Source organism: Triturus cristatus, chromosome 2_2 (assembly GCF_964204655.1).
Source record: "Triturus cristatus chromosome 2_2, aTriCri1.1, whole genome shotgun sequence".
In the NCBI taxonomy this organism is placed as follows: domain Eukaryota; kingdom Metazoa; phylum Chordata; class Amphibia; order Caudata; family Salamandridae; genus Triturus; species Triturus cristatus.
In genome coordinates, this window is record NC_140582.1 from 1,017,058,844 (window position 1) to 1,017,085,573 (window position 26,730).

Here is a 26,730-nt window from a genome sequence, read left to right on the forward strand (position 1 = left end):
ACCCATAATGCCGAGGGTCATTTGGCCGGCCCATCTGGGGGCGTGATTTTGGCATTTAAGCATGGAGACCGGAGCACACATTCACTACAGCGACTGCCTCTGAAGAAGAAAGATTGACTTTCGAAACGCGTCAGGCGAATCGCTTTCTGGCTGTTTGATTGAAACTGCAAACTGAACCTGCTTGTACCCTGAATTAAAGGCTTGCCACCTTAGTGTGTGTTCGAGTGCTGCTCACCTGGTGGGACTGGCTACGGAGCGTGAATATTAGGCGGCGACCCAGCCGTCGAGCTTGCACCACCCCGTGAAGAGAGGGGGCCACACGGCAGAGCATCTGTCAAGCCGTAAAGTGGGAGCATGCGCTTGGGATTGATGGCAGGCACAGTTTGCGGTGGCTCATCTGTGGGCTGAAAATATTTTAACAGAAATTAGTGCACCATCTGAGGTCTGATTGACCGGGACTCCATCACCCATAATGCCGAGGGTCATTTGGCCGGCCCATCTGGGGGCGTGATTTTGGCATTTAAGCATGGAGACCGGAGCACACATTCACTACAGTGACTGCCTCTGAAGAAGAAAGATTGACTTTCGAAACGCGTCAGGCGAATCGCTTTCTGGCTGTTTGATTGAAACTGCAAACTGAACCTGCTTGTATCCTGAATTAAAGGCTTGCCACCTTAGTGCGTGTTCGAGTGCTGCTCACCTGGTGGGACTGGCTACGGAGCGTGAATATTAGGCGGCGACCCAGCCGTCGAGCTTGCACCACCCCGTGAAGAGAGGGGGCCACGCGGCAGAGCATCTGTCAAGCCGTAAAGTGGGAGCATGCGCTTGGGATTGATGGCAGGCACAGTTTGCGGTGGCTCATCTGTGGGCTGAAAATATTTTAACAGAAATTAGTGCACCATCTGAGGTCTGATTGACCAGGACTCCATCACCCATAATGCCGAGGGTCATTTGGCCGGCCCATCTGGGGGCGTGATTTTGGCATTTAAGCATGGAGACCAGAGCACACATTCACTACAGCGACTGCCTCTGAAGAAGAAAGATTGACTTTCGAAACGCGTCAGGCGAATCGCTTTCTGGCTGTTTGATTGAAACTGCAAACTGAACCTGCTTGTACCCTGAATTAAAGGCTTGCCACCTTAGTGCGTGTTCGAGTGCTGCTCACCTGGTGGGACTGGCTACGGAGCGTGAATATTAGGCGGCGACCCAGCCGTCGAGCTTGCACCACCCCGTGAAGAGAGGGGGCCACACGGCAGAGCATCTGTCAAGCCGTAAAGTGGGAGCATGCGCTTGGGATTGATGGCAGGCACAGTTTGCGGTGGCTCATCTGTGGGCTGAAAATATTTTAACAGAAATTAGTGCACCATCTGAGGTCTGATTGACCGGGACTCCATCCCCCATAATGCCGAGGGTCATTTGGCCGGCCCATCTGGGGGCGTGATTTTGGCATTTAAGCATGGAGACCGGAGCACACATTCACTACAGCGACTGCCTCTGAAGAAGAAAGATTGACTTTCGAAACGCGTCAGGCGAATCGCTTTCTGGCTGTTTGATTGAAACTGCAAACTGAACCTGCTTGTACCCTGAATTAAAGGCTTGCCACCTTAGTGCGTGTTCAAGTGCTGCTCACCTGGTGGGACTGGCTACGGAGCGTGAATAACTATATATATATATATATATATATATATATATATATATAATATAATATATAATATATATTAGCGAATATTCATAATATAATTCCTACTTTCATGGAAACACTATTATAGTCTATCACTTCCTGACTCATTACAATATCACCAAAAAAAAATCCTCCGATTAATCCTCAGTTTTTGGTGAAATCTGCAAATACAACGTTCTGCTGTAGATCCAGATTTGTTTGAGCCAGAATGTGATCTTTTCAATCGTAGGCACCTCATCATGCGTTGAATGAGGCCAGTGTTAACTACCAGTACATTATGTCTTGCATGCACAATTAACGTTTCAAACCTGCTACCTGTGCATTGTTTTCGTCATTGCTCAAATGGTCAGTGATGATGCCACTAATGCCTTCTCTCAGCATTATTCCTTGGTTTATCTGCACAAATTCTCCATGGTGGCTTTGCAGAATACTGATAAGGGCTTAGGTCAATTAACAGTGGTTGAGCGTTTTGGCTTCACCTTTTTTTTAACAGCGAACCATTATACTACAAAGTGTTTAAAAACTGAATGTAACACCTATATGGATTTGAGGGATGATGCTTGGCCATAAACATGATGGCCACTACCTGCTGACGCTCCAGTGTACCTGTATCTTTTGGGGACAGGTTTGGATCTTCGACGTAAGTTCCGCTCTCCTCAAGTGGTGCCGATCATGGGGGAATCAGCGGCCAATCAGTGCTGCACTGCAGGGTATTCACTCGCTCATGCCCCCTCTACTGTTGCTGTAATCAGATGATGTAGCTGATTAACTTTTATTGAGATGGTGTTCTGTCTCAGTCACCTTGATGCTGCGATCTCCTCACTGACTTGAGCCTTGCTAGGGTGTTGACAGTACGCAACTCCTCCCCTTCCCATCCCAGGTCTGTAATTCTTGGGCAGTAATCTGGCCCAACTATCCTGCTGCAATGCTCGGCCTCTTGGTCTTTCGGGAATCAGAACCCCACTGCAAGCCCAAGGCAATGCTAAATCGGTTTTGCTTCCAAACTGGCAATGCCGGTCAGTCTCTGGTGGGCATGTGAGAGCATTTGAAGCATGCACACTGATGTGCTCATATTTAACTTTCCCCACTTCAAGAAAGTATGGCTAAGATGACAAGAGCTCTCCCCAAATATTGAAGAACTGGATCTAGAATTGTAATTTATCTTCTCAAATATTTAAATATATCTCTGTGCCTCTCCTCCAAGCTTCAAAGCAAGCCTAGAAAGAAATGCACTTCTTGAAGTCATGTACAAATGGAGGAGATTAGATGGTTTAGAACAGCATTATGTGGTTCTGGAGGAGAGCACATAAGAATATTCAATAACTGAGAGATATAGCATATGCCTGGCCCTTGGCGCATGGGCTGTTGGTTCATTATTGATAATTATGCCTGGACGGAGAGCATGCTGGGGTTGTAGATATGCAACTGTGTATGGCTCCAGTGGAATTATATTTCATGATGTAGCCAAGGACATGCATTTCAGATGTGACATAACAGTGGGCCTCTTACATTGCCCACCAATCCCTCACTACCCAGTTTTTTATTTATTTATTTATACAGCGCCAACTAATACCCAAGGGCGTCTAGGCGCTTGGTAGCCAGAACCTAAGGTAGCAGTCCAATGATACTTTGAGCTTACATAATGGAGAAGAGTTATAGTGTGAACAACAAAGTCTTAAGGCCTTTCCTAAAAGACAGAAGATCAGGAGAGTTATTTTACTTAATGGGAAGACAGTTCCATAATGTGGCAGCGACGTTAACAAAGCTTTTGCCTCCACATTTCGAGAGTCAGAATCTGGGCACCTCAACAAGCTTGTAAGATCAGAGCTGAAGGTTTCTGGGGGGGACATACCAGCGACATTGGTTTATTAAATAAACAGGGCCATGATTGTGAAGAGCTTTAAAGGCAATTCAGAGAGCCTTGGAGTTAATGCACTTCTCCACTGGAAGCCAGTGAAGGCATTTAAGAACTGTTTGGCTGAAGAGTGTCTAAGAACCCCAAAGAGCAGACAAGCTGCAGAATTCTGAAGAACCTGCAGCTTATTAGGAAGTCCCTTCTGAATGCCAAAAAAAGGGCATTACAATAGTCCATCCTGGATAGAACGAGCGCGGAGACCACTGTTTTTTGCAAGTCTAGCGGTATAAAAGGGAATTTTTCTCATTTTTTAAATGTGAGAAACGTGGATGACGTGAGAGCCTTTACTTGATGGGAGAAGGACAGAGTTGTATCACCTATCTAGAGAGCTGTTTCTCTATTGCACTCCCAATTAATCTCTTCTGCAGAAGGTTATTTTTGTGAAGTGCGGTTACTATATATGGAGACCTTCAAACTTGTTATGCCCATGTCTCGTGTTATATTCTACCAAGGCACCGTTGTTGGTTGACTGCACCTGAAGCTTGACTTGGACCTGGTTGAGGTCCATGGCAATCTCAGTTATTCACAAGCCTGTTTTTGGATCAAGTTCACCTAGTTTTTTCGTGTGGCCCAGACAGCTCAACCACTTGCCAATGTTCATGGGCTGTTGTAGATATGACACTTCTAGGTAGCTTGACTGCAACACTCTTACCCATGATTTCTCTTAACTTTGGGTGTCCCTCCTTCCTTGGAATTGCTGTTGCTGCCCATTTTGCTGCTTCCGCCCATGCCAGGCCTAACCCTGCTGGTTGACATCTACTCCTTGACTACAACATGCCCTTGAACTTAAAAGTCCTCCTTCTGAACTTCTGGATAGTTTCTGTTTACTGATGCCATAATAGGAATGCAGCAACCCTGAACCTAACCTCCCGCAAAGATTCCAGTATCTATACCATCTCCACCATCGGCATGTTGGTTTGGGTTTAACAAGCAAAAACATTGCTTTGGTATTTTTACTATCTGATATCGCTTCCAACCAGCAGCACCTGGACTTAACTGGAAATATACTTTATGAAGAGGATGGCTTGAAAAAACAGCAGATGGAGACAATATACTGTTTATAAAAATCCTGAAACGCCTGACATGTTAGTCTCTATGGCTGATCTCCTTCATGCTCGGAACTAACTTTAACCTACTATCAAATTTCAGAGTGTGAATTGCATAATGCTTTGTGAATCCAATAAATGTTCTTCAACAAGATTATTTCCTGGTTATGGAGGCATCTAAATCCATCTCACTAATACATAATATGACTTTAGAATCTTCTCAACTTCCACAGCAATCAGGACCTATCCTGCAATCAGCTTCTACTCATGTACGCCATCAAAATACAGTGTGCTTGATTGTCAATTGCCCTTGGCACTCTATAAAATACAAGACAATCCTTCATTACTTGGCTTTAAAGACCATGATCTTGCTCTTCTGTAAGAACACCGCCTTCACCATCACAGTCTGTGGGTCAGAAAGTTAGTCAGTACTGGCTGCTTAGTTCATTCTTAAAGCAGTTCTTCATCCTCGCCAGCTCCAAAAATATGTAGTTGGCCTGGTCCATCATAACGGAATGCTGAAAGCATGGAGGGACCCTGAAGTTTGACATCATCAAATACAAAATTCCAGTTGAGAAATACACAATATGAAAAATACACAATCTACCAATTTTCCTGGATCATATTGCTGGCTCTGTATCCCGTATGCAATCAATGTGGGCTGCAGGGAAAGCTACTTCGAGGGGTCTGGTGATTAAGGATTCTGCATTGGCTAAATGAAAACAAAGGGTGGATAAAGTCTGACTAGAATGTTCCATAAGGGGCTTTCCTTGGCTCCAAAATTGCTCAGTGATTTGAAGAATAAGAAATATGAACGCAACTCTTACTTCACATCCTCATGCTCAAGTTGCAGCATTATGAACAATTGAAAAAGTGTGTCTGGCACTTTCCTTTAAAACCAAGATTGAGAGAAGCCCAGTTTGTGGTCTCCCATCTATGTGGAGCAGGATGTTTTTCTCTCCCATTTATTCGACATCGCATTGACTTTTGCTGATATTTCAGGTCACACAAATGGATGCCTCAGTGGTGGATGGCATTTTCCTAAATTGCCCTAGATTGCCTACACTCATGGATAACACGAGAGTGCACTTAAATGGTAAGATCACGATAAAACAGATCTTGGATGCTATCAAAGGTTTATCTTCTTAAAAAGTACCAGTTGAGGATGGTTGATTTTACAAGATCAGAAAAGAACAATTTTCCTTCATGCAATGAAATGTATTCAAAGAATCTGAAGGATCTGGCTCACTCCTTCTCCAATTTAACAAGAGTCTGACATATCTTTTGCCCAACCCCATTATCTAGATGTTAAGATTCTGGCCAGGATTTTGGCAACCATACTAAGGAAAGTATTTATATCATTCAATCAAGACTCACTTGGTACTTGTACCTGGCCCTTTCTCTCAAAAATATTTAGATATACCATAATGTTCTATGGTATGTTAGGGATATTCCTTGGGGCTCTGTTGTGGTCTAGGCTTGATGTGGCGAAAGCACTCAACCAAGTCGAATGGGACAATGGAATGGGACAAGACTTCAGCTCCAAAGTCAAATGGTTCGACAAAGCACAGTTTAATTGCAAAATACTTCCTTTAATTCAGAGGGAGCCACACTGCAATGCTCCAAACCACCACTACTTATTCTGCTGGCAATGCAACCATTTTCAGCAGCTATTTGTCAAACAACCAATATTATTATGAAGGGCATAAAACCACAGATCAGAGAAATCAAAGTTTTCTTGTATGTAGATGGCATAATGTTATTTTACCAAATCCCAGGCACGCCCTCCAATACTTGTTGTCTATAATTGAAGAATTCGCTGAATTCCGACAATACAAAAATAACTAGGGAAAGATTGAAGTTTTGCCTCATTCAGACACACTCACCAATTGTGGCAGATGTTTATAGATTCAAGTGGACAATGACAAATCTCATATATCTGGGTATATTAGGGTATAGGGGCCTTTATAAAATGGTACCAGACAACTTGGAACCTCCGATGGCAACAACCGAGTTTAAAGTGACCTTAACATGTAAATGTATGTGTCTTGTAAAGCGCACTGCTGCCCTGAGGCGTCGTGGCGCTGTAGACCGCTGGGGAACCCGTCCTGGCTATCCCTGTGAGATGGTCCCTCCTGGGTATCTCCAAGGTGAAACCAGGCATCCCCGGCGAATGTGGGGGGCCGTTGTGGAGATGAGGCAAGCTAATGCCCAGAGTTGCCGAGTGTGTTCCTGGTTAGAGTAGGTACCGAGGCGAGAATTATCGAGTCCGTTTTTGACCCTGGTCCATGACCCTGCCGCGTCGGGAATTGAACCCTGGTCCCTGGCCGATTCTCTGCTTGCGGATCTGCCGCCTCTAACCAGTGAGCCACACCTCTCCACAAGCTAATCTATCTGTATGGTGTAGGGTGTAAACAGTTCAGATGTTGGTAGCAACCACACATAATATGCCCTTGGAATGTAGCCAATACACTTAATGGTGCTTCAAGACATTGTTTTTTTTTTTTTTTTTTTTTTTTTTTTTGAAACCGTTTATTGCAATCTCAAATATATACAGGTACGGGCCTACAACCTTCCGGCCGGCCGCTAAAATGACAGGAATAAATGACATATATACAATAAGGCACTTGGCGTTACAGAGACGCTAAAGCAGGAGGTATCAGCAACGTGGGCCACATGACTCTGAGCCCACAATACGGTTTCGTTTTATACAACACAACAACATAAAACCACACCCGCAAGGCAACCCGAGAGCGAAAATGACAACATACGCTCCTCGAATGGGGGGACCCCAACCATACACTAAAATCGAAGGAGGGGAAGGGGAATAGGTCTGGGACTGGGAAAACTCTGTGTCCGGGATTGAGGGAGGGGGTCATCTAGGGGGACGGAGCTGGTGAAGCGGGAGGCAACAATGGCGGCTCGCAAATACCCCCGCGGTAGGCGTTCCAGGGGCCCCACACCTTCAGCCACGCCCCAGGCTTACCCCGCGCCACATACACCACCTTCTCCCGGAACATACACCAATCCATGTGTTCTTTCCAGGCCGACACTGCCGGGGGCCTCTGGGATCCCCACAGTTGAGCGATGTCACGTTTAGCAATCATATAACCCAGCGTCACCCATCGCGTCTGCGGAACCGAGTAGTCGGTCGGTTCCCACACATTCAGCAGGCATCTCCTCGCTTCAGGCACCAGCGCTACATGCGTAACCGCTCGCAGGACCTCATGCACACCACGCCAGAATCGCTCCACCCTCGGACATTCCCACAGAATATGTAAAAAGGTCGCCAATGCCCCGCACCCACGCTTACACAGCCCATCCTCGGCATAGCCCATACGCAGAAGCCCCGGCCCCGTCACGTACACCCGGTGAAGTATCTTAAGCTGGACGAAGCGAAGGCGAGCCGGGATGGCCACCTCCTTCGGGGAGGCCACCGCGGAAATCCAGTCCTCGTCGTCCAGCTCCAACCCATCGGCAACCCAAGCCTCGCGGAGCCCAGTCAGTAAGCCCGAGCGGTCATTAATCAACTTCTTGTAGATGAGGGAGATCGTGCTGTCCGGAACGTGGCCGTCTAGCACTCTATCCTCCAGTGGGGAGGACTCCGGAATGGCGGCCACGTCTGGGAAGACAGAGCCCAGTGCGTGACGGACCTGCAGGTATCGAAAGTATTCACTGCCCTGCAGCTGAAACTCCGCCTGCAGTGTCTCGAAAGTTTTGAATCCTCCCCTCGTCCAGAGGTCCCCCACTGTACTAATGCCTATCGTGTCCCACCTATCGAAGCCCTTCGAGGTCCATAGGGAGCCCAACCTCTCCGACGCATACAACGGTGACGCCCGGGTCAGACGGTCCTTCCATCCCATAGCTGCATTGGCCGCGTGCCATACTCGTACCATGACACGCGTGGGTCCCGTCAGGCGGGAGTCGGGCACGCTAGTGTAGAGCGCTCGATTGTAATCGCCACCGGGCAGGAGCATCTTGTCCATTTCAAATGCCGGGTTTAAGGCGGGCCCGTAGAGGCCGTGATTAATTGCAGCTAATTGGGAGGCCCAGTAATACCGCTTAATATCCGGGAGGGCAATCCCTCCGTCATACCACGGGAGCGTCAACTTTGCCAGGGCTATACGCGGCCTCCCGTCCCAGAACAGGCGGCGCTGCAAACTCTCCACCTCACGGAAGTAACGCGCCGGGACCAGGTCCATCGAGTTCTGGAGGGCGTACAGAAAGCGCGGTAACGACATCATCTTGAACAATGCCGCCCGGCCGAGCGACGAAAGCGGCAAGCGCCGCCAGCGCGCGACGTCCTCCTTCAAGCGCTGGAGGGGGGGAAGCAAATTCCGCTCGTATCGGGCCACTGGGTCCAGCGTAATATAGACGCCCAGGTAACGAAACCCCTGCGAGGCAATCTGGATCGAGCAGCCCCGCGGGAGAACAGGAGCCTCCCCGGAAAGCACATAGACACAGGATTTAGCCCAGTTGATGACAAGACCTGAGTTACGGCCGAAGGAGCGCAGAACATCGACCAGGACAATCAGTGATTTACGCGGGGAGGCTAAGTACAACAGGATGTCGTCGGCGTAGAGGGACACGCGGTCCTCATACTCAGGGGTCCAACGGAGACCACGGATAGAGGGGTGCCACCGCAGCCATTCCGCCAGGGGTTCCAAGGCCAGTGCAAACAGGAGCGGCGACAGGGGGCAACCCTGTCGCGTGCCCCGTCCCAGCACGAATGGGGCCGAGACTCGACCATTCACCACCACCTGCGCCAATGGGTCAGAGTACAACAATTTGACCCAGCTGATGAATCCCGGGCCAAATCCAAATTTCGCCAACATCGCCCAGATGTACGGCCACTCGAGCGTGTCAAACGCCATGGTGGCGTCCAAGGACGCCAAGATGGCCGGCTCCCGCATGAATGGAACACGCGCGAGCACCCCGTGCAAGCGCCGCAGGTTAAGGGCCGTGTTGCGATGGGGAATAAAGCCGGACTGGTCTTGGTGGACCAGATCGCCCACCACGCCGACCAGCCGGTTGGCAAGCACCTTGGCGAGGATTTTAGGCTCCGCATTCAAGAGCGAGATCGGCCGATAGGATGTAACCCGGTCCCGCGGTCTCCCCTCCTTGTGGATAACCACGATGGTAGCTAGACGCTGGTCCGGCGGGAGGGAGCCCCGCGAGTGGGCCGCAAGGAACATCGCGCGGAGGTGAGGTGCCAGTACATCCGGTCGCAGCTTGTTCAATTCGATAGGAAGGCCATTCGGGCCCATGGCCTTGCCCGAGGCGACCGAGCGTATGGCGAGGGCGATTTCATCCGAGGTGGGAGCGGCATCCAACGAATCCCTGTCCTCCACTGAAAGCGAGGGCAGCGCGATGTCCCGCAGCAGGGCATGGGAATCCTCCTCCGAGCAGGGAGAGACCGGAGAATATACCTCGCGGAAATGATCCGCGAAGCAAGAAACAATGCCTTCCGGCTCAGTAATTCGTACACCATCCATCCTCTCAATCAGCGGGACCACACGACTAGCTCTCTCCTTCTTATCCAACCACGCAATCAGTTTGCCAGCCTTATCACCCACATCGTACAGTCGCCCCTGTTGCTCTCTGCTAAGGCCCCTGGCCGCCTCCGTGACGAGGGCCCTATAGGCCGCCTGTTTAAGGTGTAGAACATGCAGCGCCGCGTAAGTCACCCCACTCCCCAGACCACCCTCCAATTCAGTAATTTCGGCCTCCACCCGGGTCACCTCCTCCTGTGCGCGTCTGCGAGCATGGGAGATAAAGGAGAGGGCCTCCCCTCTGAGAACTGTTTTAAAGGCTTCCCACAGGGAGATAGCCGACGGAACGGACCCCACATTCTCCTCGAAATACCGTTGCAATGATTTAATCAGATCAGAACGAATAGTGGGGTCACGCAGGTACCAAGCATTGATTGGGGCTACCCTGCCCTCTCCCCTCGGGAAGACACCCAAGTGCAGTAGGAGCGGGGAATGATCCGAAATACCCCGCGCCAGATGGCGCACCTCTCCCACCCTCCCAGCATAAGCCGCAGGGACAAGGACATAATCAAGCCGCGAGAGGCTACCATGGGCACCCGAATGGAAGGTGTACTGCAGCTGGGTGGGATGCTTTAAACGCCAGCAGTCCACCAATCCCAGTGCGTCTAAAAGGCCCGCTAACCACGCCTGTGCCCGGGGGAGGGCCCTAGGGGGATGACGATCCATAGTCCCAGAAGCCACCGCATTGAAATCCCCCCCAACCACCAGAAGCCCCCCCGGGAGGTCAAGGAGGAGGCGCCCCAGTTCTGCAAAGGTGGTGGACTGTAGCCCCGGTGGGACGTACACAGAGACAAAGACAACTACCTTGCCCTCCATCCTCCCCACCAAGACAGTGTAGCGTCCCCTCTCATCATGGCGCACCTCGTCTATTTCCAACGGGAGCGAGTTCTTCACCATGATGCCCACCCCCCGCGAGCCCGACGTGAAGCCCGAGTGGGCCACCAAGCGATAGCCACGCCGATTCATGGCACAAAAGGAATTACCAATAAGGTGTGTCTCCTGCAGAAAGACCACATCAGGCGAAATCCGTTTCAGATACTGCAGGACCACACCCCGCTTGATCCTATCACCCAGTCCGTTAACATTCCAGGACAACAATGTCAAATCCCTACCCCCCATCACATAACAAAGCCATCAGTTGTCCCCCCCAGAGCATCTCAAAAACAACAATACAATAACGGGTTTGCCTTGCGGTAAAAAAGAACCACACCCCACCCCAACCCACCCAACCCAACAGAACTCCCCCCACCCTGCACCCCTGCATGAGCCCAAACAGCCCCCCCAAAGTGCAGTGTGCCTGTCGCCCCATAGATATGAAAACTAACTAGTCCCCCAGAGGAGGAGGGAGATCCCCCAAGAGACCCCACACGACCTCCACAGGAGGGGAACTTACCCTAACAGTCAATAGTGACAACAACGCAGTCCAGAGCAAGGCCTACCATTAGTCCCTCAGTCCTAATCCGGCGGGCCCTCCCCACCAACCGCACCCCCCCCCACCCCCCCGGCCCCGATCTCCGGGCAAAGTGTCTAGCCAGTCCCCGGCCACCTCGGGTCGGTCAAAAAAGTGCGTGTGGCCATCCACCTCCACTCTCAGCTGAGCTGGAAAAAGCATCGCATATTTGAGATTCAGGTCCTGTAGGCGACGTTTAACACCAAGAAAGCTCAGCCTCTGCTTTTGGACTGCCGGAGTGAAGTCAGGATAGAAATTGATGTCCATATTGTCAAGTTTGACCGGCCCTTGTAGCCTGGAAGTCTGTAGGATGGCGTCTCTATCCCGAAAATTGAAGATCCGGGCGATGAGAGGCCTCGGAGGGGCTCCAACCTTAGGCCTACCCCCGGGGACCCTGTGGGCACGCTCCACCGCAAAGAATTTACTCCGCCCCCGAGGCCGGAGATGGGGGAGAACCAGGTCCTCCACAAATAGATCCGCCGCCTCCGCCTCGCGTCCCTCCGGCACCCCGATAATGCGAACGTTGTTCCTCCGGGCCCGACCCTCGGAATCCTCCAGCCGACGATTCATCAGGGCGCTCGCCTGGCCAAGCCTGCGCACCTCCTGTTGGAGGGCCGCCACGTCCGTTGTGAGGCCCGTGGTAGAGTGGGCCAAAGAGTCGACCCGGTCGTTGGTTTTAGACAAATCAGCCCTCACGAGGCCCACGTCCACGAGGACCGAGTCAATCTTCTGGGCCAGAGTGTCGAAGCGCTGGTCCACCGAGGCCTTCATCTCGGCGATGGCGCCCATGACGTCTCGGAGGGTCAGGTCCGTGGGCAGAGCGGAAGCATCAGTCGGGCCCGTAGGGGACCTACGCGGCGCCTCTGGGGATCCCTTCTGCATGGTGTAGCGGTCCATACTGTTGGATTGCTGGGCCGCGCCACGGCGGGTCGATTTTATCTTAGCCCGATCGCCATCTTGTTTTGTGGACTTGGTATCGATCCCCAAGACGAGTCAGTCTCCTCAAGAAAAGGGGGGGGCCGACAATCCAGTTCAAGGGGTCCAGGGGGGAGCGACCACCGCTCCGCAGGACGGACCGCAGCTGGCGGACCGGCAGGGCACCCCAGCGAGACCACACCCTTCAAGACATTGTTAATCAAATTAGGCTTTTTTGGTCAGGCCCAAAACCACCACTGCGTGGTCTCCTCATGCCCAGTTTGGAGATGTATTACCTTGATCAGCAGAATTACCAACTGGCCCAAATCAGCCCTTCTTCATCTCCATTCCCCATATGGACTGAATTTGAGAGTTGTTCTCTCAAGAATCCTGAGAGTATGAGCATAATGTACTATTTGAAGGACCTACCATTGAAATATGTTGACCCAGTTATTGATGCACTGAATAGTGCCTGGTCTGTTGCTCACAAATAGCTCGGTATCTGCACAGTTGCTCATTCATGAACTCTGATTTGAAAGCTTGCTGGTTTTGTATGACACACAGAAGCTTTTAGTGGTCCTACAAACAGACTTTCAGCATCACTGATCTCAACTCTTCCTACACTGTCTGAAGCATTTTAAGGGCACTATTCCTACACACTATCTGCCTCAGCAATTCTGGCTCATATTGAAAAACACTAACAAAGCAAGAGTATTGTTTCATATTCATAGAATGTCTTCATTTTCAAGCATTCCCATTCATCTTGAAAATCACAGAAGAGGGATGGACTGCAAAATAACAGCAGCATGCGGGAGGTCTACTGAAGTTCACTTATTGTAAATTCATACACAACTGGTATGGTCCAATCACTTCCTGATAGGCTTTAGAATCCTGAAGGAATTAGCCCGCCCCTTATCCCACGGCACCCCCCCTCATATAGTTTTAGACCTTTCTGCCAGATGACACCAGAGGCCATGAAGAGCGTTGAGTCACCACACGATTCCTTTCTATGGTGACCCCGAGAAAGATGCGCTTAGCATGGATAACTGGCTAGAAGATCAGGCTCTTGAATTAGCCCCCCCCCCTCCTCGCTTGTGGCTAAATCACCACGCGCTTCCGCCCCATGGTTCACTGAAACTCTTAGTAAAAGTAGAAGTATTTGCAAACGGCTGAAGAGAATGTGGAGGTGTAAGTTTGACCCGGAGGCTAAAGCGAGATACAAATTGGCTTTGAAAGCCCACTATAAGAGTATCCGTGAGGGAAAAAAACATTTCTTCTCCTCTAAAATTGAGGTAGCCAGTAACAAGAGTAAGGAAATATTTAAAATTGTTAAAGATTTTTCATCTCCAAGTGCGGTGAGTACTCCATTTAACCCCTCGTCTACCTGGGTCATCCACATTTCTGACCACTTTTATAATAAAATCTGTATTATTCAACAGTCCTTTACTACCCCCTCTTCTGTTATGCAAGATGGGGCAAATCCAGTTGGCTTGTCCAGTCCTAGCACCGGTTATTCTTTTACTCAATTCCTGCCTATTTCCCCTGAGAAATCCCTTGTATTATGTATTCTCTCCTTCAGATCCGTGCCCAGCAAAAACATTTTCGGACATCGCAGAAATCCTAAATCCAGCGGTCAATTTGGTTCTGAACTCCTCATTACAACAGGGGCTGGTTCCTGGCCGCTGGAAAAGGGCCAAAATCTTTCCCTTGCTGAAGAAACCTTCTGCAGACCCTACTGTGGCTGCGAACTACAGGCCCATCTCACTGCTGCAATTTTTCTCCAAAACCTTGGAGAAGTATGTCAACCTACGACTGACTGAGTATGTAGAGGCCAGCCATATACTCCATGATAGTCAGTCTGGTTTTAGGACCCATCTCAGTACCGAAACAGCTTTACTGGAAGTTTCTGAAACCATTAAAGAGCAATTGGATGGTGGAGTAAGTGCGGTGTTGATACTTTTAGACCTCCCCGCAGCTTTTGATACCGTGCCCCACGACCGGCTTTTGCAAAGCCTGTCGGACTGTGGCATCAGGGGCACGGAACTTAAGTGATTTGCTTTCTTTCTCAACGACCGCCATCAAGAAATCTGGTCCCCTCCTTTTTTGGCCTCCATTCCCCCTATGAAGATCGGGGTCACGCAGGGGTCCATTTTGAGTCCATCACTTTTTAACATCTATATGGCTCCTCAGGCATTTAGCAGAGTCGCACGGCGCTAAGATAGTATCTTACGACGATGATACTCAACTGCTATTCATGTGTGATAAAGGTTGTGATTTCAGTAGTGAGGAGATTAACACCTGGCTGTCAAAGGTTTTCTCTTGGTTGCAGCTCTATCAACTGAAGTGCAACTCTAAAAAATCAGAGATTGTCTTTTTTGGCTGTCCACCTTGTGAATCATGGCTCAAATGGTGGCCTGCTGACATGTCTCCTCCTGCGGCCCCTGTAAGCGTTGTGAAAAACCTAGGGGTGAAGTTAGATGTCACCCTAACCATGAAAGCCCAAATTCAGACTGTTGTTGGCACGTGTTTTGGCATGTTGAAAATGTTAAAACACTTTCTCCCTCTGCTGCCGGTTGAGCACCGGAAGACGGTAGTTCAAGCCTTAGTCACCTCCAGGGTTGCCTATGTCAATGTGCGTTATATGGGTTTCCTAAGTACTTACTGAACCGCTTGCAGGTGGTGGAAAATGCAGCGGCCAGAGCTATTCTCATGGTGGGACCTAGAGCACACATGTCTACTCATCTAAAAACCCTGCACTGGCTCCCAATACGCAAGAGGATCCAGTTTAAAGCATTGGTTCTGGCGTTCCGGGCCTTTCATGGCACGGGTGCCATCTGTCTCAGGAGGCGGGTTCAACACTATGTGCCATATCGTGCCCTGAGGTCCTCTGGTCAGGCACTGATACTTATTTTTTTATTTTCCCACTCACGGGCAGGCGGATGCTCATTCCAACTGCTTGCCGCCCGCCTATGAAATAGTTTGCCCCTTCATCTTAGGCTGGTCCAGGACCTGCTTGCTTTCAGAAGACAGCTAAAAACCTCGCTTTTTCGGCCATAATGCCTCTGTCCTGGTTTTAGTGCGACTGTTCCGAACTCTGATTTCTCTGTCCCTAGCCAGTCCTGCAGCGCCGGGTCACTCTGTGGAGTAGCCATGCGCTTTACAAGTACCAATTTTCATTTCAGAAGTCCTGCCTAGCTGTGGCTTTGCATTGGTGGAGGATTATGACTTCTGAAAAGATACCAAAGTTACACTAATGGCTTATCTGCTATAGTTTCAGGTTTGCCTCAGTTTTAGCACCCAAACTGAAGGCTTCGATGGGACCCTGGATTGATTCAGTATGGCTTTAAGAGACCTTCACTAGCTGCAACATCTAGACATAAAATCTTCTAAGTCGGAAGTTAAAACTGTTGAACCACTGAAGTTTATACTGCCTGCGCTCCATCGTGGCCAGCCTGGAAAAGCACCAAGGATCCCCGCACCTGTGTCCATATACTTACACTAGCACTCAGGGGGCGATTACGATGGAGGGCGGAAAGCCCCTGACCTTTCGTCAGAGGCTTTCCAACCCCCATCATAGGTTTCTATTCCGACCCGATGATTATGTATCAACCGGTCGGAATTGAAACCGGCCAGTCATTCCAGCTGGCTTCCGACGGGCTAAAGGAGCCTGTTGGCCAGTCGCAACTGGCTTGTAATCCCAAATGGCGTGCCTTTCAGCCCTTGGGATTACAATGCACGGTTTCTGGTGTCCTACGTGGAAAGCATGTTGGAAAGCATGTTTGGGGGCCCCCAGCAGGGCCCCTTGTGCGTGCGGCCTCCGGTTGGGGGCCGAGGGGGCTGCCATGGGGTGTAGGGATGAACAGCATCTCCCATTTCCCAAAGGGAGCATGTATAGGTTTACGGCCATGATGCATGCGCCCATAGGGAAATGTAGGACAGCAGTGTTCGTTCGCATCCTAATTAGGCAGTCGGGACCAGCAACCGGAGCTCGGTCGGTCCTAGGACCGAGAGGGTGGCCCTCCCAACATCGTATTTATGCCCTTAGTGTTCTATTGCCATTTTTTTAGTTTTAAACTTGAAAAAGGTATTATGACCATTTTGTGCTATTTTACTTTCAAGGGTTGGTTTGGTAGTTTTATTGTTTTGCTTTCTGAGTTTAATATTACTTTGATGTGGCTTAAATACCTCACGTGTGCTTTATTGATTAGAATTATTAGCGTTATAATAGACTGTGGCAGAAGTAATTTTATGAGTAATAATTCCAGAGGAAAATGTATTTTCTTTAAGAAATTCCACTCCAAATCAGATTAACAGTTTTAAGTCTACAAGCAAGTGATGGTCCTGACGCCTCATGATCCTAAAGCAGATGAGGGAGCGGATCTTGTCCTAGTGGATCATGCAGCCAAAGAAAATAATTGCTAAAGTAATATAGAGTGTTAGCTACCACATATGTATACTTGATAATAAAATTTACATTACCAAAAATCTCTAACCCCATCACTTTGAGTATGCAGGAATACCAGTGGTGCTGTTACCAGACCAGGAGCGGCCACTCGCATTGTGAAGTTATAGGGCAGGAGAGGGGGAACCAGGGCCGGCTTTAGCACTGGCAGCACCCAGTGCGACAATCCCTTTTGGTGCCCCCCCACACCCCATGACCACCTCCCCAGATTCTCTCACTACCACAAGCCAAAAGCTTCCCTCATCACTCCAAGCATAATATATTGTTAAACACAGCGCCACACTGAGGTTAGCGCCCCCTCCACAGGTCAGCGCCTAGTGCGGCTGCACCAGTTGCACTGCCCTAAAGCAGGCCCTGGGGGAAAACACAAAAAACAGAAGTATAAATAAAGAAAATAAAACTTACATTCTCGGATGGCCGCCGCCTTGCTCTCTATCCTCGAGTCCCATCCAGAAACTACTGAACACCGCGCAGGCTCCCAGCTCCCAATCCCAGCACTACTCATATGCTGGGAATACTATTCCCAGCATGGGAATGAGCTACTCGGTTCAGTGCTCAGACATGGACTGGAAACCTGTGTTGGTTTCTCCACCCAGTTGTACAACACAGTTCGGGTGGAGAAAGGCTAAGTGCGCATGACGGTTTGGCCGGCACCAGATGGCTGGCCAGACCGTCATTGCACTTGGTAGTGCCCACCACTCGTCCCTGGTGCTGCAGCGTCAGTATAGGGGGGCACACCCCTACCTCGGCTCGCAGCCTGCAGGTTTAAGAATAAAATGATAATTAAAATGTTTTATTATCATTTTATATTTGTCCTTTGCCTCTGTTAGCTTTCAGCAGGGGCGGGGCGACGCGCCTCGCCATAACGGAGGAGCCGCCCCTGTACCAGATATTTTCTTGCTTTGCCACATTAGAACTGTTCTTGAAATTACCAGATTTTGTGGCAGTAATACTACTTACTGGTTATTTTTGCAAACAGCTTTGATTCCCTTTGACTGCCTGAAGGAATAGTTGAACAGGAACGACAGTACAAATTTCACCACAAGCTTTTCTCCTATGCTTGGATACACGTTTTGATAAAGCATAAATGGATATCAGAGATTGCAAAGCTTCCTACTCTGTCAGGGCACCAGCGACTGCAACAAATATTTTCAAAGCTCACATTTATTCACGCTTATTTAATTGGTACATACCTACGAGAAATTTAGGCTCATCAGGAGCTAAAATGGTGATAGTCCCGCTCACTAAAAAGGTATCATGGGGAGGACGAAGATTTGTCTTCGGAGCAGCCAAGGCATGGAATGACCTTCCGGCCCAGCTCAGAAATTCCCCAGATCTGCTGGCTTTCAGAAGGACATTGAAAACTTGGTTGTTCAATAATTAAAATTCTTCTCGGTTGGTGATGGCTGAAATGACAGGTAACTAGCGCCAGGACACCCCAGGGTAACCGTTGCGCTTTACAAATAAACTTAACATAACATAACATAACAAAAGGATCAACCAGTTGCACTCACTGCACCTATTAAAGGACACATCATACATCTTGGGGAGTGTGCTCCTTTGAGTGTATTCTTTGTGTAAAAACATGTTCATAGTGAGCATTGCATAGATGAACAAAGCACTTCGACCAGCTCCTACGTAAGATCACTTTTCTCTCGTTGAAAGTCGAATTGCAAAATTAACTTTCCTCTTTGAACACAACCTCTACTGATCACCAGGCCCAGAACTTGAAGATTTTCCAACAGGGTAGCACATGGAGAAAACTAATGTCATACTATTATTCCTAGTGTTTGCATAATAACTAACGTTGAAAATGCAGTTTGTCTACTTTTTTAAACGCGGAATTCGGTATTAATGTTAAAGCGAAATCACTGGTCCGTTTTTTAACAAGTAAAAAGAAAGTGAAAATACAGCTTGATTTATTTCAAATAAAGGGCTCATTCATGAACCAGTATTTTCTGTTTCAATGTCTAATTACACTTACAATGTTTCCTAAGCTACAAATGTATTCTGCATATTTAGAAATGGTTCCACATCGACTCTTTCCATTTCTGGTTTTCGGCAGAACTTTTCCGTATTATGGCCTGTTGCAATATTTGCATAAGGAACAAAATACTGTGAAACATATTTATGAGAAAGTGTATTATTAGTTTGGGTTGATGGAGTGTAGCACAAGTAAAAATGTCACTATTATGGTAGGTCCAGTAAAGGTTTTGGTCATTTAAACCTGAGCTCAACTAATGGTAGCTGCGGCATAGAGCAGATCCACTTAAGTTACCAAAATGTGCAAAGCTTTTTGAATTGCCAAACAGTTAAAAAGTCAAAAACACCACACAATAAAAGTCTGACTTCAATCTATACAAATAGAGACTCCTTTAAAGAGCAAAATAACACCAAAATTCACAAAGGATTTGTGTTGGGCCTGGCCCTCTCTGGCATGTCATCCCCAAACATTTTGACATTACAGTCCACTTTTTGCTGAATTTGTTTTTGCTGGAATTAGGACTCTTTCCACTTTACCACTGCTAACCAGTGCTGAAGTGCATGTGCTTTCTCCGCAAAACATGGTGGAACCAGCTCATACCAAGTTGGCACATTTAATTTACTTGCAAGTCCCTTGTAATGTGGCACTGCATACAGCCAGGGCCTGTAAATTAAATGTTGTACGTGGGCCTGAAGCACTTATTGTGCCCTCACACCCACTTAAGTAGCCCTTTAAACATGTCTCAGGCTTGCCATTGCATCCTGGGTGTGCAGTTTTAAACTGCCATGTGAACCTGGCAGACTAAACCTTTTCCCAGGCCCAAACTTTCCTTTTTAGGTCTTTCCTAGCGTTGCAGCGCATGCGCTGCTCGCTCTGCGAGATCTATTGTCGTTGAGTTGATTTCGAAAGTGGAGTGGAAGCTCCACCCATCCTTTCTATTGGCCTGCGTCATCCTTTATGGTAAACGCTGGCCTCCGATTCAAAGTGAGGCTTTTTGGTGACTGCCCTGTCTCTTTTAGGCCCCGCCCACCCAGACTGGATCTTTTGCTTGTGGCGTGATGCCGTCTCCTTCAATTACTCTGTGAGCACTTTTTTACCCTCATTCGCCCAATGGCGACAGCTTGTCCTACAATGGGTCTCTGCACTGTACTTACGTAATCTCATAACCCCTTACAATATGGAAAGACACCTGAGGTCTACTGGGAAATATCTGGTGACAGTCCCAAAGATAAGAAAATCACGAATGGGGGCCCGCTCTTTTGCTTGCTTGCCTTGCAGCAAAAAGCTGGAACTCCCTTCCTTTGTCCCTTCGGGAAGAACCATCAGAAAGACTCTTCCGCAAAAGATTGAAAACATGGCTTTATACACAATAGGAAAGGACTGCTTTAGGTTCAGGAGAGGAACAGATTCCCGGAGTTGCAGGGAGCTCTTATAGCGCGGGAACACACCAGTAGGTGTAACCAAGCGCTCTATAAATGTATACATAACAAATGTATACATAACATAACACTGCTTTGACTTAAAACCACACACATTTCTCCAGGCCGGCTTTACGAAGTTAAAATATCGGTATTGATGGGGGAACCTAGGAGGCGGGGGGAAAGGGCTCAATTGTACAAATGAGTCACCAGATGAAAGGAGAGGATTCAGAGGGTATCTACCCGGTCAACGTACTGGACTCTATGGGCATTCTCTACCGGGCTCGGACCTTAGTGCCCCACCCCCCCTGCGCGTTACCTTCAAAGTTTAACACAGGCTTCATCTCCAGCCCGTGGGGCCGCGCCTCGGGCGCTTCTAGAGGCCAAGAATCCCCAGAACAGCCAGTGTCTAGAGCGGGGCAACGCTGCAAGCCATACATGTCAAGCAGGGCCAGGGTCTTCCTGCGCTCACTTCCCCGCTCCGCTTCCCGCACTCACTCACTTTCGGTCTACGGCAAACCTCTCAGGACACGCCACGGCAAGTAGGCAGGCACAGCTGGGTCACGTTACGGCAGGAGCACAACACTCACCGGCTGTGACTTGTTCTGCCTTATGCTGGAAGTCAACTGACCAGGCTTTCCCTGGCCCTTACATCAGCAGCATACATTTTAGGAAGATAGATAACTAATGTATGGCACTTGAAATAAATACTAAAGGAAAGTACACAAATCTTTTATTTAATTACAAACTGAAGGTTGGCAATTTCCCAGGTAATCTTGTTTACCCATACTAATTTCAGAAATTAAAATTTCGCAGCAACATAGTATTATTTAACATATGCTATTTTTGTGTTAAGTTGTCTCCGAATCTTTAATTTGGTGGTTTAGTCCTGCAAGCTTCTTATTAATTTCATCACACAAGGATGATGACTTTAAAATCATGGCCCTTTGTGCCGCTGAACCCAAATCGAGGCTGTAGAAAACCTCTCGTTCCGGGCAGACGAAGGTCTCCCAGAGTATTTCCCGCCATTGACGAATTATGTTTTTTTCACTCAGGTGCGAACGGCTCTCTACAGAAGCCTCTCGAACAATTTATAGTAAACGATATTTGTTTCAATAAAAGTAAATTCAGAAGGTTTGTGCATTTATTCAGGCTTATCGTCTAGCATCATTTTTCATGCTTATATGTTATTCATCTTTTTATGTCATTTTTAAATAGTAAAACATAGCTATTACCAGTGCTTCGCAGGAAAATGTGCTTCCTTTTGTACGTGAAAATAATATTTCACTTTTTTCCACCAGAACCTCGTTTGTTCTCGAACTGGTGATGTGTATCTGCTCCCTTCTAATTTGGCTGCAGCCTTTTGCCGGGCGAGCGGGGATTCACTCCAATGTCTTGCACCTTTTTTAGGTCTCGCATTGTCATTTACAACGCCATTTACAACGCCAATAGCTCTAAATTAAGCAATTGCGAGACCTATTGCATTTCCAATGCTTGTTAATACTTTTATGTCACCCCTAGGGTAGGTCCTGGGAAGCCAAGAGGGCAGACTGCACTATATTTAAAAAGTAGGCTATGTACTTTAAAGTTTTACATGTCCTCATAGTGAAAAACTCTTATGTTCATTTTTCACTACTGCAAAGCCTACCAGTCCCATAGGATAACATTGAAGCTACCTTATTAAATTGAATAAACTGTAACTTTCAAATGGGAACAGGTAACCAGTTCATTTATGTTGTCTTTGGAATTGTAATAAGAACTCCTCTCTTTTGGTAAAGTTGGACTTTTAGTTACAATTATGAAAATGCTACTTTTAGAAAGTTGGCATCTTCCTGCCTTAGCCATTTAGTGCCTGAAGCCCGTCTCAAGGTCACATGACTGGGTGTAGCTGACAGTTGGGACTTGTGTATTCCTCCTAGACAGCCACACACAATAGAGAGCTTAGATGTGCCTGGATGGGCCATCACAGGCAGGATGGGAGGCCCGAGCTGTGCACATCCGTCCTTACACTTGAATAGGATGTGTTCTACATCCCCACAAAGGGCTGAAGTCCCCCTGTAGTTAGTCTGGAGCCTGGGCAGGGTAGACAGGAAACCTCTGCACTTGAAAGGGAAACTTCTACAAGACTCTCCCATTTCAAAGAAGGTGCCTGTTAATCTTAATAAATATTGGACCTCAGGCACCAACTCTTCAGTACACTTCTGGGTCTGTGGCAGAGGCTGCCAGGAAGAATAAACGCTGTGCTGCTGAAAGAACTGCCACTCTACAAGACTGCTGCCTTGCTACTATTGCCTTGATGGACTGCTGCTTCCCTACTGCCGTCCTACCTGAGACAGAGGGATTGGACCTGCACCTGAACCCCAGGCTCCCAGTGTGACTCCAAGAGTTAGTCTGCTGGCCTCCTGTTCAGAGTCACAGGTGCATAATAGGCTCCCAAACACCTCTACCAGCACCCATATCCAGCTGGAGCCAGTCCTTGACCCCCAAGTGGTGCCTCTAACGTCCTGGACCCTTGGTAAGACTTCAGTGGAGCTAAATTGATGCCAAAACGCTGTCGTTCAGACTGCCTGCTAACACAGAGTTCCATCAAACAAATTCTTCACACTACAGCCTCGACCACTCACAGGGAGTGCCACCACGTAGCTCCAGCCTGACCATTGTTTGCGATGGCAACAGGATCTTCCCGCTCTAGCAATGATCATCTAAAATGCCAGGCCTGCTCTTTGCCCTACATTGACAACTGCCTGAGATGCTTTCCTGCTCCTCACGGCCCCCTCCACCGTGAACAGGACTCTTTGCCCTGGACTGAGAAGGTAACTTTTCAGCAGGATTAACCTGATCCATGTATCTGAGAGCAGTCCATCATGGTCAGCGTGAACTTGTGATTTCCTCCAGAACCTTCTCTTACTTCAAAGTGGGTACTAACCATAAATAATGAACCATCAGACTATGCAGTCCCTTCAGTACACCTCTGGACTTGTGGAAGGACTGCTGCACTGCTGTGCAAGAAGGACTGCCACTCTGCTGCCCTGCTGCTTGAGTGAAAGGACTTGACATGTATCTTGAACCCAGGACCAGCAGAGTGACTCTAAGGGCTAGATGACTGGCCTCCTGTTCAAAGCCACAGGACAGAAGAGTCTCCAACCATCTGGCATTGGGCAATGTCCCGCCTTTCTGGTTGCTTCCATCGGGGTTTTACCCAACATTCTACGCTAGATCGATCAGAATTAGGTATGCAGGTTTATTAGATTTCCCCAGGGGAACTCTAAATACAAAGGCTGGCTATATTTGTATGTAATTCTTGATTTCTTCTGATAGCGCCTGTTAGATTTGAGGGTCTCTAGTTGGCATAGGTAGGTACCTGTGACAAATAGGGACCCTTGCGTCTAGTCAGGTTAAGGGGCTTCACTCCTAAAATAACCCCTGCTCACCCCCTTGGTAGCTTGGCACGAGCAGGCAGGCTTATCTCAGAGGCAGTGTGTAAAGCATTTGTGAACACATACAGTAATACAGTGACAACATTACAAATGGATACCACACAGGTTGTATTATAAAAATAAGTTTTTTTATATAGACTTAACACAAGGCCAAACGACAAAAATCCACAATACTGTACTCAAAAAAAGTCTCTTAAATGTTATAAAATAGCTCAGTTCTCTCAAGTTGTAAATGCGACACTTTACTCTCAAGTACCTTAGATGCGTAGCGCAAAGAAAACAAAAGGGTTGCAGGGAAGGTGATGCGTCGGTTCCTTACACGCAGGGAAGTGGATGCGTCGGTTCCTTACTGCTGCGCAGGGGAGTTGATGCTCGCTTCCTTACTGTGTGGGTAGTTGATGCGTCAGTTTCTTACTGCCCTCTGGTGCGATGCGACACGCTGGCACCTCGATGCGATACTCTTCTCCGGTGCGATGTGACAAAATGGCGTCTTGGTTGCGATGCGACAACGTTGGTGTGGTGCGACACGCCCGACGACCGTGCGGCGACTCGATGATCTTTGGAGCCGCGACAGGCCCTGCGACGTGCTTCTCCGGTGATGCGACGATGACCTCTGTGGCAGCGTCCCGCTTCTCCGGCGATGCGACGCGCTTCGGTAAGGCGATGATGGCAGCGGCGGCTCGCTTCCTTGGCGATGCGATGACAGAGGCAGCGGCCGCGACACGCTTCTCGTTGTTGCGTCACGCTTCCAGCTCCCAGCGACACGCAGTCTTTCAGAAGGTCCAGCACAACACCAGGCACTTCAGTTCCCAGCAAGGGAATTCAGGGGGGAGCTGGTTGGTGAGGTCTTGTATCCCTGAGACTTCAGGCAGGAGGCAAGCTCTAGTTCAAGCCCTTGGAGATTCTTCTTCAAGTTGATAAAAAGCACACTCAGTCCTTTTCTCCTCTCTTTGGCAATGAAGCAACCACTGCAGGCCAACCCCCAAACATACAGCACAGGGGTAGTCTCCTCCTTCAGGTCCCTGGTTCTTCTCCTCAGCAAAGGTTCGTCTTGATTCCCAGAAGTGATCTAAAGTTCTTGGGTCTGGGTCCCAATATTTATACTCCTTTTGCCTTTGTTCTCTGAAGGCAGAGAGGCCTTTGCCTAGTCCAAACCAGTTCTGGTCAGGTCTGGAGCACTTTGTTCACATGTCTCCTTCTTTCCTTTCACAGTACAGGGCAGGGACATCAGACACACCACTGGAGGTGGAGCCAGCATTGTGGAGGGAAGGTCCAGCCCTATTCAGGTCCCAGGTGCAACTCCTCCCTCCCATCTAGATGCAGATCTCTCTATTCACCACTGGGCTGAACCACCCTGTCTCCTGGAATCCTCCAGCCCTGTCACTCAAACTCCAGACAAGGAATACACAACCTAGCAGAGGCAGGTTTGGATGGTTAGACAAGAAAATGCCTACTTTCTAAAAGTGGCATTTTCAAACACAGAATGTTAAAACCAACTTCCCTAAAAGATGTATTTTATCATTCTGAGTTCAGGCATACTAAACTCGAATTTCTACCATGTTCCCTGAGTCAGTTAAGATTATAAAATGTAATAACCAAACTGCCCATTCTGGCCTATGGAGAACAGGTAGCCTGGCAATAGTGAAAAACGAAAATGGCTGTAATTCACTATTAGGACATGCCACACACACCAGGGCATGTCCTGTCTTTTACCTACAATGCACCCTGCCCTTGAGCCTACCATAGGGGTGACTAATATGTATAAAAGGGAAGGTTTATGGACTGGCAAGTGGGTGCACTTGCCCAGTCAGCATGGCAGTACCAGACTGCACACAGGCTCTGCAATGGCAAACCTGAGACACACTTTACAAGCTGCTCCGGTGGGTGACACAATCAGTGCTGCAAGACCACCAGCAGCATTGGTTACAAGCCCTGGGCACACACAGTGCACTGTACTAGGGTCTGACAAGTAAACCAATCAAGCCAATCATGGAGTCACTAATCCATATATCAATTTACTACATGAAGCACTTGCACTGAACAGCAGTGGCACAGTGCCCAAAGCATCTATAACCAGCAAAAACACATGAAGCAACAGCAAAAAAATGGAAGGGAGACCCACGCCAATGGTGCCAGGTCTAACAGCGCCCCTGGTATTTCCTCTTCTGGGAATGTATTAAGTGGATGAGAAGACGCTCGTCTGAACTACCCCGATTAGCTCTCGGGGGTACCCACCCCTACAAACCAATTTTACTTTCATGTAATAATAAACAGTTTTTTTTTTTAAACAATTGATTGGCTATTTCCTGAGCAATAGTTTTGCTCCCAGAGGATTACTTTTCTATTCTAGTTGTTAAGGACCCTTGTTCCTTATAACAATAACTACTTTGGTCGCTACATATCTTTGGGTTGCCCTTGTATGTTTGAAACAACACTACTTTCTAAAAGTGTCATTTCCAGAATTGTGACTTAAAATCTGACCCATTCAAGAGGGTTTTAAATTACAATTTCTCAGACACCAAGCTTACCCCATGGGCTATTTAGGGCCTACCCAGAGGTGACTTATAGCTATTAAAAATGAAGGTTAAGGCATGTCAAAAGGTTTGTTCTGCCAGGACAAACTGACAGTTTTAAACCTCACACACAGTCTGCAATAACAGGCCAGAGGCATGTTAGGGCTATTCAAGTGGGTGGTACCAGGGCCGACATTAGCGCTGGTGGCTCCTGGTGTGACAATCATTTTTGGTGCTACCACACCCCACGACTACCTCCTTGAATTCTCTCACTACCTCCTGGCAAAAGAGCCCCTCATCTCTCCAATTATAAGTTATTGTGAAACACAGCACCCCGCCCCCACCCCCGAGGTCAGC

General features: G+C 48.3%; 1 protein-coding gene across 5 annotated transcripts in view; it reads left to right on the forward strand.

Moving 5' to 3' along the window:
- Positions 1-26,730, forward strand: part of SORCS2 (sortilin related VPS10 domain containing receptor 2) — a 2,262,720-nt gene that overhangs the window by 1,892,905 nt on the left and 343,085 nt on the right. The gene's annotated exons all lie outside the window — the stretch shown is intronic.